A 12702-nucleotide genomic window follows, 5' to 3' on the forward strand; every position below is an offset into this window, starting at 1 on the left:
CATGACCCCTGTCATCACAATGTTCCATGAGAGTTGTCATCACAATGCTCCATGACCACGGTAATCACAATACTCCATGCCGTTGTCATAACAATGCTCCAGAAATCTTGTCATAATAATGCTGCATGCCCATGTCATCACAATGCTCCATGACCCTTGTCATCACAATGCTCCATGGCCCCTGTCATAGTGCCCCATGGTAAGTTTTATCAAAATTCTACATGACCACTGTCATCACAATGCCCCATGACAACTGTCATCACAATTCGCCATGGCCCTTGTCATCACAATGCTCCATAAAACGTGTCATCACAATGTTTCAGGACTCTTTTCATCACAATGATTCTTGACCACTTTCAACACAATGCTCCATGACACATGTCATCACAATGCTCCATGACCCATGTCATCACAATGCTCCTTGACCCATGTCATCACAATGCTCAATTGCCTATGTATTCACAATGCTCTATGGCCGATGAAATCACACTGCTCCATGATCCCTTTCATCACAATTCCCCATGACCACTGTCATCACAATGCTCCATGGCCTTGTCATCACAATGCTTCATGAATCTTGTCATCACAATATTCCATGACCCCTGTCATCACAATTATCCATGACCCTTGTCATCACAATGCTGCATGATCCCTGTCATCACAATTCTCCATGACCGCTGTCATCACAATGGTCCAGGATCATTTTAATCAAAATGCTCCATGCCCCCTGCCACCAAAATGTCCCATGACCCCTGTCATCACAATGCTCGATGACCCTTGTCATCACAATGCTCCAGAACTCTAATCATCATAATGCTCCATGCCCGTGCCATCACAATGCCCCATGACCCCTGTCAACACAATGCTCCATGGCCTTGTCATCATAATGCTTCATGAATCTTGTCATCACAATATTCCATGACACCTGTCATCACAATTCTCCATGACCATTGACATCACAATGCCCAATGCCCCCTCTCATCGTAGTGCCCCATGAGCCCTATCATCACAATACTCCTTGGCCCTTGTCATCACAAAGCTCCATGACCCCTGTCATCACAGTGATCCATGACCCCTTTCCTCACAATGCTCAAGGACCCCTTTCATCACAATGCTCCATGCCACTTGTCATCACAATTCACCATTCCCTTGTCAGCACAATGCTCCTTGCCCCCTGTAATCAAAATGCTCCATGCCCTTGTCATCACAATGCTCCAGATCTCTTCTCATCACAATGCTCCATGCCCGTGTCAACACAATTCTCCATAACTCCTGTCTTCACAATGCTCGATGACCCCTGTTATCGCAATGCTCCATGCCCTTGTCATCACAATTCTCCATGAACCTTGTCATCACAATGCTACATGATCCCTGTCATCACAATTCTCCATGACACTTGTCATCACAATGCTTCATGGCCTTGGTCATCACAATGCTCCATGGCCACTGTCATCACAGTGCTCCATGATACTTTTCATCACAATGGTAGATGACCACTATCATCACAATGCCCCATGACATCTGTCATCACAATTCGCCATGGCCGTTGTCATCACATTGCTCCATGAACTCTGTCATGACAAGGTTCCAGGGCACTTATCATCACAATGATCCATGACCCCTTTCATCACAATGCTCCATGAACACTGTCATCGCAATGCTCTATGGTCTATGTATTTACACTGCTCCATGGCCACTGTAATCACATTGCTCCATGATCCCTTTCATCACAATGCTCCATGACCCCTGTCATCACAATGTTCCCAGCCCTTGTCATCACAACGCTCCATGGCCCCTGTAATCACAATGCTCCATGCCCTTGTCATTACAATTCTCCAGAACTCTTGTCATCATAAGGCTCCATGCCCGTGTCATCACAATGCTCCATGGCACTTGTCATCACAATGCTGCATGATCCTTGTCATCACAATTCTCCGTGACCGCTGTCATCACAATGCTCCAGAAACATTTTCATCACAATGCTCCATGCCCCCTGTCATCAAAACGCCCCATGACTCCTGTCATCACAATGCTCAATGAGCCCTGTAATCACAATGCTCAATGACCCTTGTTATAACAATGCTCCATGCCGTTTTCATCACAATGATCCATGGCCTGTAATCACAATGCTCCATACCCTTGTCATCACAATGCTCCAGAACTCTTGTCATCATAATGCTCCATACCCGTGCCATCACAATTCTCCATGACACTCGTAATCACAATGTTCCATGGCCTTTGTCATCACAATGCTCCATGGCCCCTGTCATCACAGTGCTCCATGGTACCTTTCATCACAATTCTAGATGACCACTGTCCTCACAATGCCCCATGACACCTCTCATCAAAATTCGCCATTTCCCTTGTCATCACAATGCTCCATGAACCGTGTCATCACAAGTTTCCAGGACACTTGTCATCACAATGATCCATTACCACTTTCATCACAATGCTCCATGTCCCCTGTCATCACAAGGCTCCATGAACCATGTCATCTCAATGCTCCATGACCACTGTCATCACAATGCCCCATGACGCCTGTCATCACAATGCTCCAAGGCCCCTCTCATCACAATGCTCCATGATCCCTGTCAGCACAATGTTCCATGACACTTGTCCTCACAATGATCCATGACCCCTTTCATCACAATGTTCCCTGCCCTTGTCATCACAATGATTCATGTCCCCTCTAACCACAATGCTGCATGCCCATTTCATCAAGATGCTGCAGAATTCTTGTCATCGCAAAGTTCCATGACTGTGTCATCACAGTCCTTCATGACGCATGTCATCACAATTCTGCATGACACTTGTCTTCACAATGCTCCATGCCCAATGTCATCACAATGCCCAATGCACTCTGTCATCACAATGCCCCATGACCCTGTCCTCACAATGTTCCATGGCCCTTGTGACTACAAAGCTCCATGACCACTGTCCTCACAATGATCCATGACTTCTTTCCTCACAATGTTACATTACCCCTTACATCACAATGCTCCATGCCACTTGTCATCACAATGCACCATGCCCTTGTCATCACACTGCTCCAGATCTCTTCTCATCACAGTGCTGTATGCACGTTTCAACACAATGCTGCATGACACCTCTCATCACAATGCTCCATGACCACTGTCATCACAATGCTCCATGATGCCTGTCTTCACAGTGCTCCAAGGCACCTCTCATCACAATGCCCCATGACCGCTGTCATCACAATGTTCCCTGCCCATGTCATCAAAATGCTCCATGTCCCCGGTAATTACAATGCTCCATGCCCTTTTCATCACAATGCACCAGAATTCTTGTCATCACAATGTTCCATGACCGTGTCATGACAATGCTCCGTGACCCATGTCAACACAATTCTCCATTACCCTTGTCATCACAATGCACCATGGCTCTTGTGATCACAATGCTCCATGGTGCTTTTCATCACAATGCTCCAAGACAAATTTCATCACAGTTTTCCAGGCCCCCTGTGATCACAATGTCCCCTGACCCTGTCATCACAATGTTCCATGCCCCCAGTCATAACAATGCTCCTAATACAATGACTCCTAACACAGTCCTTGACACTGTCCCTAACTAAGGCCCTGAGACTACTCCTAACTTAGGCCCTGGCACTACTCCCAACACAGGCACTGACACTGTGCCTAAATAAGGGTCTGATACTACTCTCAACTAAGACACTGACACTCCCCCAAATTAAGGCCTTGACACTATTCTTAACTCAGGCCCTGACACTATCCGTAATAAAGACCCTGACACTAATCCCAAGTCAGAGACTGACACTGTCCGTAGCTCAGACCCTGACACTACCCACATCTCAGCCACTGACACCGTCCCTAACTATGGCTCTGACACTACTCGCAACTCAGGTACTGAGCTTGTCCCTAACTAAGGGACTGGCACTACTCCCAACTCAGGCACTGACACTGTCCCTAACTAAGGCCCTGACACTACTCTTAAATCAGGCACTGACACTACGCTAAGGCCCTGACTCCACTCCTAACTCAGGCACTGTCACTGTCACTAACTAAGGCCATTACACTACTCTTAACACAAGAACTGACACTTTACGTAACTAAGGCTTGAAAAAATACTTAATTCATGCCCTGACACTGTCCTTAACTAAGACCCTGACACTACTCCCAACTCAGGCCCTGACACTGTCCCTAACAGTGACCCTGACACTACCCCAACTCAGCCACTGACATTGTCCCTAACTAAGACCCTGACACTACGCCCAACTCAGGCACTGACACTGTCCCTAACTAAGGCCGTGACATTACTCCCAACTCAGGCACTGACACTGTCGACAACTTAGGCCCTTAAACTACTCACAACACAGGCCCTGACACTGTCCCTAAATACCGCTCTCACACTACTACTAAATCAGGCCCTAACTCTATTCCTAACACAGTCACTGATACTGTCCCTAACTAAGGCCCTGAGAATACTCTTAACTCAGGCCCTGACAATGCAACTAACAAAGGCCATGAAACTACTCCTAACTTAGGCCCTGACACGATAACTAAGAAAGGCCCTCAAACTACTCCTAACTCAGGCACTGACACTGTCCACAACTTAGGCCCTGACACTACTCCTAACTCCGACACTGACACTCTCCTTAACTAAGGCCTTAACACTATTCTTAGCTAAGGCCCTGACACTGTCCATAAGAAAGACCCTGACACTAATCCCAACTCAGGCACTGACACTGTGCCTAACTAAAGCCCTGAAACTACTCCCAACTCAGGCAAAGAGGCTGTCCCTAACTAAGACCCTGACTCTACTCACAAGTTAGGTACTGACGCTGTCCCTAACTAAAGCCCTGACTCTCTTCCCAACTCAGGCACTGACGCTGTCCCTAACTAAGGCCATAACACTACTCCCAACTCAGGCAATGACACTGTCCCTAACTAAGGCCCTGATACTACTCCCAACTCAGGCACTGACACTCTCTCTAAGGACTTGACAAAATTCTTAACTCATGCCCTGACACTGTCCCTAACAAAGATACTGACACTATTCCCAACTCAGGCACTGACACTCTACCTATCTAAGAACCTGACACTACTCCCATCTCAGCCACTGACACTGTCCCTAAGGCCCTGACACTACTTCCAACTCAGTCACTGATATTGTCCCTACCGAAGGCCCTGACCCTATTCTCAACTCAGGCACTAACACTGTCTCTTACTAATGCCCTGAACAGTACTGGCAACTCAGGCACTGACACTGTCCCTATCTAGGCCCTGACACTACTCCCAACTCAGGCACTGACACTGTCCCTAACTAAGGTCCTGACATTACTCCCAACTCCGGCACTGACACTGTCCCTAACTAAGGCCCTGAGACTAATGCTAACTCAGGCCCTGACACATTCCATAACTTAGGCCTTGGCACCACTCCAAACTCAGGCAATGACGCTGTCCTTAATTAAGGGTCTGACACTACTCCCAACTCAGACACTGACACTCTCCCAAATTAAGGCCTTGATACTACTCATAACTCAGGCCCTGACACTATCCATAATAAAAACCCGGACACTAATCCCAATTCAGGCACTGACACTGTCCGTAACCAAGGCCCTGGTACTACTCCCATCTCAGCCACTGAAACCGTCCCTAACTATGGCCTTGACACCACTCCCAACTCAGGCACTGGCGCTGTCCCTAACTAAGGCAGTGGCAGTACTCCCAACTCAAGCACTGGGGCTGTCCCTAACTATGGCGCTGACACTACTCCCAACTCAGGCACTGACAGTGTCCCTAACTAAGGCTCTGACAGTACTCCCAACTCAGGCACTAACACTCTCCCTAACTAAGACCTTGACACTACTCTTAACTCAGGCACTGGCACTGTCCCTAACAACGACCCTGACATTACTTCCAACTCAGCCACTGACCTTGTCCCTAACTACGGCCCCGACACTACTGCCAACTCAGCCACTGATATTGTCCCTAACTAAGGCCCTGACACTACTCCCAACTCAGCAACTGACACTGTCCTTAAAAAAGACCCTGACACTACTCCCAACTAAGACACTGACACTGTCCGTAACTACGACCCTGACACTACTCCTAACTCAGGCACTGACACTGTCCTTTACTAATGTCCTGACACTACTCCCAACTCAGGCTCTGACATTGTCCTAACAAAGGCCCTGACACTTCACCCAACATAGGCACTGAGACTGTCCCTAAATATGCCCTGACACTACACCCAACTCAGGCACTGGCGCTGTCCCTAACTAAGGCACTGGCACTACTTCCAACGCAGGCACTGACACTCTTCTTATTTAAGGCCCTGAAACTACTCCCAACTCAGGCACTGACACTGTCCCTAAATAAGGCCCTGATACTTCTCCCAAATCAGGCAATGACACTGTCCATAATAAAGACCCTAACACTGCTCCCAAGTCAGGCACTGACGCTGTCCCTAACTAAAGTCCTGACTCTCTTCCCAACTCAGGCATTGACGCTGTCCCTAACTAAGGCTCTGACACTACTCCAAACTCAGGCACTGACACTGTCCCTAAAAAAGACCTTGACACTACTCCCAACTAAGACACTGACACTGTCCCTAACAACGGCCCTGACACTACTCCTAAATTAGGCACTGACACTGTCCCTTACTAATGTCCTGACACTACTCCCAACTCAGGCACTGACATTGTTCCTATCAAAGGCCCTGACACTTCTCCCAACATAGGCACTGAGACTGTCCCTAAATACGCCCTGACACTACTCCCAACACAGGCACTGACAGTGTCCCTAACTACGGCCCTCAAACTAGTCCCAACTCAGGCACTGATGCCGTCCCTAAGTAAGGCCCTGACACTACTCCCAACTCAGGCACTGAAGCTGTCCCTTACTAAGGCTCTGTCACTACTCCCAAATCAGGCACTTACGCTGTCCCTTACAAAGGCCATAACACTACTCCCAACTCAGGCACTGACACTGTCCTTAACTAAGGCCCAGACAATAGAACCAACTCAGGCACTGATATTGGTCCTAACTGAGTCCCTGAGACTATTCCAACCCAGGCTCTGATGCTGTCCCTAACTAAGGCCATAACACTATTCCCAACTCAGGCACTGATACTCTCCCTAACTAAGACCCTGACACTACTCCAATCTCAGCCACTGAGACTGTCCCTAAGGCACTGACACAACTTCAAACTCAGGCACTGAAATTGGCCCTACCTAAGGCCATGAAACTATTCTCAATTCAGGCACTAACACTGTCCCTTACTAATGCCCTGACACTATGGCCAATTCAGGCACTGACACTGTCCCTAACTAAGGCCCTCAAACTCCTCCCAACTCAGGCCCTGACACTGTCCATAACTTACACCGTGCCACTACTCCCAACTCAATCACTGATGCTGTACCTAAATAAGGGTCGTACACTACTCCCAACTAAGGCACTGACACTCTCCCTAACTAAGGCACTGATATTACTCCTAACTCAGGCACTGACACTGTCCCTAACTAAGGCCCTGACACTACTCCCATATCAGGCACTGACACTGTCCCTAACTAAGGCTCTGACACTACTCCCAACTCAGGCACTGACATTGTCCCTAACAACAGCCCTGACATTACTCCCACCTCAGGCACTGAAGCTGTCCGTAACTAAGGCCCTGAAACTACTCCTAACTCAGGCTCTGACACTATAACTAAGAAAGGCCCTCACACTAATCCTAACTCAGGCACTGACACTGTCCATAACTTAGGCCCTGACACTACCCATAAATCAGACACTGACACTCTCCCTAACTAAGGCTCTGAGAATATTCCTACCTCAGGCCCTGACACTGTCCATAACTAAGGCTTTGATACTAGTGACAACTCAGGCTCTGACACTGTCCCTAACTATGGCCCTGACACTCCTCTCAACTCAGGCACTGACAGTGTCCCTAAATAAGGCACTGACACTACTCCCAACTCAGGCACTGAAGCTCTCCCTAACTAAGGCCATGAAACTACTCCCAAGTCAAGCACTGATGCTGTCCCCAACTAAGGCTCTGACACTACTCCTAACTCAGGCACTAACACTCTCCCTAACTAAGGCCTTGACACTACTCTTAACTCAGGCCCTGACACTGGCCCTAACAACGACCCTGACACTATTCCTAACTCAGCCACTGACATTGTCCCTAACTACGGCCTCGACACTACTGCCAACTCAGCCACTGATATTGTCACTAACAAAGGCCCTGACACTACTCCCAGCTCAGGCACTGACACTGTCCCTAAATAAGGCCCTGACACTTCTCCCAACTCAGGCACTGACACTGTCCCTAACTAAGACCCTGATACTACTCCCAAATCAGGCACTGACTCTGTCCCTTACTAATGCCCTGACACTACTCTCTCCTCAGGCCCTGACACTGTCCTTAAATAAGGCAGTGAAAATACTCCCATCATCGGCACTGACACTGTCCCTAAATAGGCCCTGATAAAACTCTCACCTCAGGCACTTACACTGTCCCTAACTAAGGCCCTGATATTACTCTCAAGTCAGGCACTGACACTGTCGAAAACTTAGGCCCTTACACTACTCACAACACAGACCCTGACACTGTCCCTAAATATGGCTCTCACACTACTCCTAAATCAGGCCCTAACACTATTCCTAACACAGTCACTGACACAGTCCCTAGCTAAGTCCCTGAGAATACTCCTAACTCAGACCCTGACACTGTCCCTAACTAAGGCCCTGACACTACTCCCAACTCGGGCAATGACACTGTCCAAAATAAATACCGTGACACTAATTCCAAATCAAGTACTGACACTACTCCCCACTCAGGCAATGACGCTGTCCCTAACTAAGGCCCTGGCACTACTCCTAACTCAGGCACTGACACTCTCCCTAACTAAGGCCTTGACACTACTCTTCACTCAGGCCCTGACAGTGTCCCTAACAAAGACCCTGACACTACTCCCAACTCAGGCACTGACACGGTCCATAACTAAGGCCCAGACACTACTCCCAACTAAGCCACTGACACTGTCCCTAACTACGGCCCTGACACTACTCCTAACTCAGGCACTGACACTGTCCCTTACTAATGTCCTGACACTACTCCCAAGTCAGGCACTGACATTGTTCTTAAAAAAGAATGCTGGGTGTCAGTCTATTTATCGCATGTAAAAATAAAATACAGTGTGTGTGTGTGAAAAAAAAAACAAGTTACTTTACATTTCTAGTAACACATTAAAACCTGTACTGACCTGTAATTACTGAGAATCAGCCCAAATATGTATGTCAATAGTTAACTGTAAAATCTGGCAAATTGTGTTTGTGAAAAAGATAATTAAAAATGATTTATCACAGAACTATGCAACGGGGTCATCCATACACCTAGAAAATAGTGTCATGAGAACTGCTCTTTGGATTTGACATTCTGGAGTTTCTGTTTATCCTCTGGTTTTAAAAAAACCCTACTTTCAAGTTCAAGGCAGTGTTGTACATACAGTTTATACCTCTTTTGGTCTAACATCAACAATAATCTTTGCCGCATCCAACTTATTTTCCTCTTTTATATTAATATCCTTTTTCTCTTGTTTCCTCATACAAACCATTCTTTAAAACTCTGTGTTGGACAAAGGATTAATCTCCAAAATATATAAACAGCTCATTCAGCTAAATAAAAAAGAACAAAAAAAAACAAAGGCCCTGACACTACTCCCAACATAGGCACTGAGACTGTCCCTAAATATGCTCTGACACTACTTGCAACTCAGGCACTGAAAGTGTCCCTAACATCAGCCCTCACACTACTCCCAACTCAGGCACTGACGCCATACCTAAATAAGGCCCTGACACTACTCCCAACTCAGGCACTGACGCTGTCCCTAACTAAGGCTCTGACACTACACCCAACTCAGGAACTGATGCTGTCTGTAACCAAGGCCATAAAACTACTCCCACTCAGGCACTGACACTGTCCCTAACTAGGCCCTGATACTACTCCCAACTCAGGCACTGACACTGTCGCTAACTTAGGCCCTCACAATACTCACAACACAGGCCCTGACACTTTCCTTAAATACTGCTCTAACACTACTCCTAAATCAGGTCCTAATATTCTTCCTAACACAGTCACTGACACTGGCCTTACCTAAGGCCCTGAGAATACTCCTATCATAGGTCCTGACACTACTCCTAACTCAGACACTGAAGCTGTCCCTAAATAAGGCTCTGACACTACTCTCAACTCTGGCAGTGACACTGACCCTAACTAAGGCCTTGACACTTCTCCCAACTCAGGAAATGACACTGTCCATAATAAAGACCCTGACACTCATCCCAACTCAGGCACTGACACTGTTCCTAACTAAAGCCCTGACACTACTCCCAACTCAGGCAATGACGCTGTCCCTAACTAAGGCCCTGACACTACTCCCAAGTCAGGCACTGACGCTGTCCCTAAGTAAAGCCCTGACTCTCTTCACAACTCAGGCACTGACGCCGTCCCTAACTAAGGCTCTGATACTACGACAAACTCAGGCACTGACACTCTCCCTAACTAAGGCCTTGACAATATTCTTAACTCAGACCCTGACACTGTCCTTAAAAAAGACCCTGACAATACTCCCAACTCAGGCACTGACACTGTCCCTAACTAAGGCCCTGACTTTACTCCCAACTCAGGCACTGACACTGTCGATAACTTAGGCCCTTACACTTCTCACAAAACAGGCCCTGACACTGTCCTTAAATACTGCTCTCACACTACTCCTAAATCAGGCGTTAACACTATTCCTAACACAGTCAGTGACACTGTCCCTAGCTAAGGCCCAAAGAATACTCCTAACTCAGGGCCTGACACTGTCCCTAACTAAGGCCCTGACACTACTAACTCAGGCCCTGACATGATAACTAAGAAAAGCTCTCACGCTACTCCTAACTCAGGCACTGACACTCTCCCTAACTAAGGCCCTGAGACTACTCTAACCTCAGGCCCTGAATCTGTCCCTAACAAAGACCCTGACACTACTCCCAACTCCGGCACTGACACTCTCCCTAACTAAGGCCTTAACACTACTCTTAGCTAAGGCCCTGACACTGTCCCTAAGAAAGACCCTGACACTACTCCCCACTCAGACACTGACACTGTCCCTAACTAAGGCCCTGACACTACTCCCAACTCTGGCACTGACACTGTCATTAACTAAGGCCCTGCAACTACTCACAATTCAGGCCCTGACACTGTTCCTAACTACCAGTGTCAAACTACTCCTAACTCAGGCCCTGACACTATTCCTAACACAGTCACTGACACTGTCCCTAACTAAGGCCCTGAGACTACTCCTAACTCAGACCCTGACACTGCCCATAATAAAGACCCTGACACTAATCCCAAGTCAGGCACTGACACTGTCCATAAATAAGGCCCTGGCATTACTCCCATCTCAGCCACTGAAACCGTCCCTAACTATGGCCCTGACACTACTCCAAACTCAGGCACTGGCGCTGTCCCTAACTAAGGCACTGGCACTACTCCCAACTCAGGCACTGACACTGTCCCTAACTATGTCCCTGACACTACTCACAACTCAGGCTCTGACACTGTCCTTAAATACTGGTCTCACACTACTCCTAAAGCAGGCCCTGACACTATTCCTAACACAGTCACTGACACTGTCCCTAACTAAGGCCCTGAGATTCCTCATAACTCACTCCCTGCCCTGGTACCTAACAAAGACCCTGACACTAATCCCAACTCAGGCACTGAGACTGTCCCTATCTAAGGCCCTGAAACAATTCACAACTGAGGCACTTACACTGTCCCTTACTAGTGCCCTGACACTACTGCCAACACAGGCACTGACACTGTCTCTAACTAAGGCCCTGAGACTACTCCTAACTCAGGCCCTGACACTGCCCCTAACTAAGACCCAGATACTACTCCCAACTCAGGCTCTGATAATGTCCCTAACTATGGCCCTGACACTACTCTCAACTCAGGCACTGACATTTTCCCTAACTGAGGCAATGACACTACTCCCAACTCAGGAATTAAGGCTCTGGATCATTGTGATGACAAGCGCCATGGAGCATTGTGATGACAAGGGTTATGGAGTATTGTGTTGACAAGTATATTGAGCATTGTGATGACAAGAGTAATGGAGCATTGTGTTGACAAGGGCCATGGAGAATTGTGATGACAGGGGTCATGTAGAATTGTGATGACAAGGGCCATGGAGCATTGTGATTACAGGGTTCATGGGGCAGTGTGATGAAAGTGGTCATGGAGAATTGTGATGAAAATGGTCATGGAGCATTGTGATGAAAGTGGTCATGGAGGATTGTGATGAAAAGCGCTATGGAGCATTGTGATGACAGGGGTCATGGAGCATTGTGATGACAGGGGTCATGGGGCATTTTGATGATAAGGGCATGGAGCATTGTGATGAAAGTGGTCATGGAGGATTGTGATGAAAAGCGCTATGGAGCATTGTGATGACAAGTGCCATGGAGCATTGTGATGATAGGTGTCATGGGGCATTGTGATGACAGGGATCTTGGAGCTCTGTGGTCAAAGGGGTCATGGAACATTGTGATGACAATGGCCTGGAGCATTGTGATGACAAGGGTCATTGAGCATTGTGATGCCAGGGAATCAAGGAGCATTGTTTTGACAAGCTCCATGGATCACTGTGATGAAAGGGGAAAAGGA

Source organism: Balaenoptera physalus (genome assembly GCF_965194825.1).
Source record: "Balaenoptera physalus genome assembly, chromosome: 14".
NCBI lineage: Eukaryota > Metazoa > Chordata > Mammalia > Artiodactyla > Balaenopteridae > Balaenoptera > Balaenoptera physalus.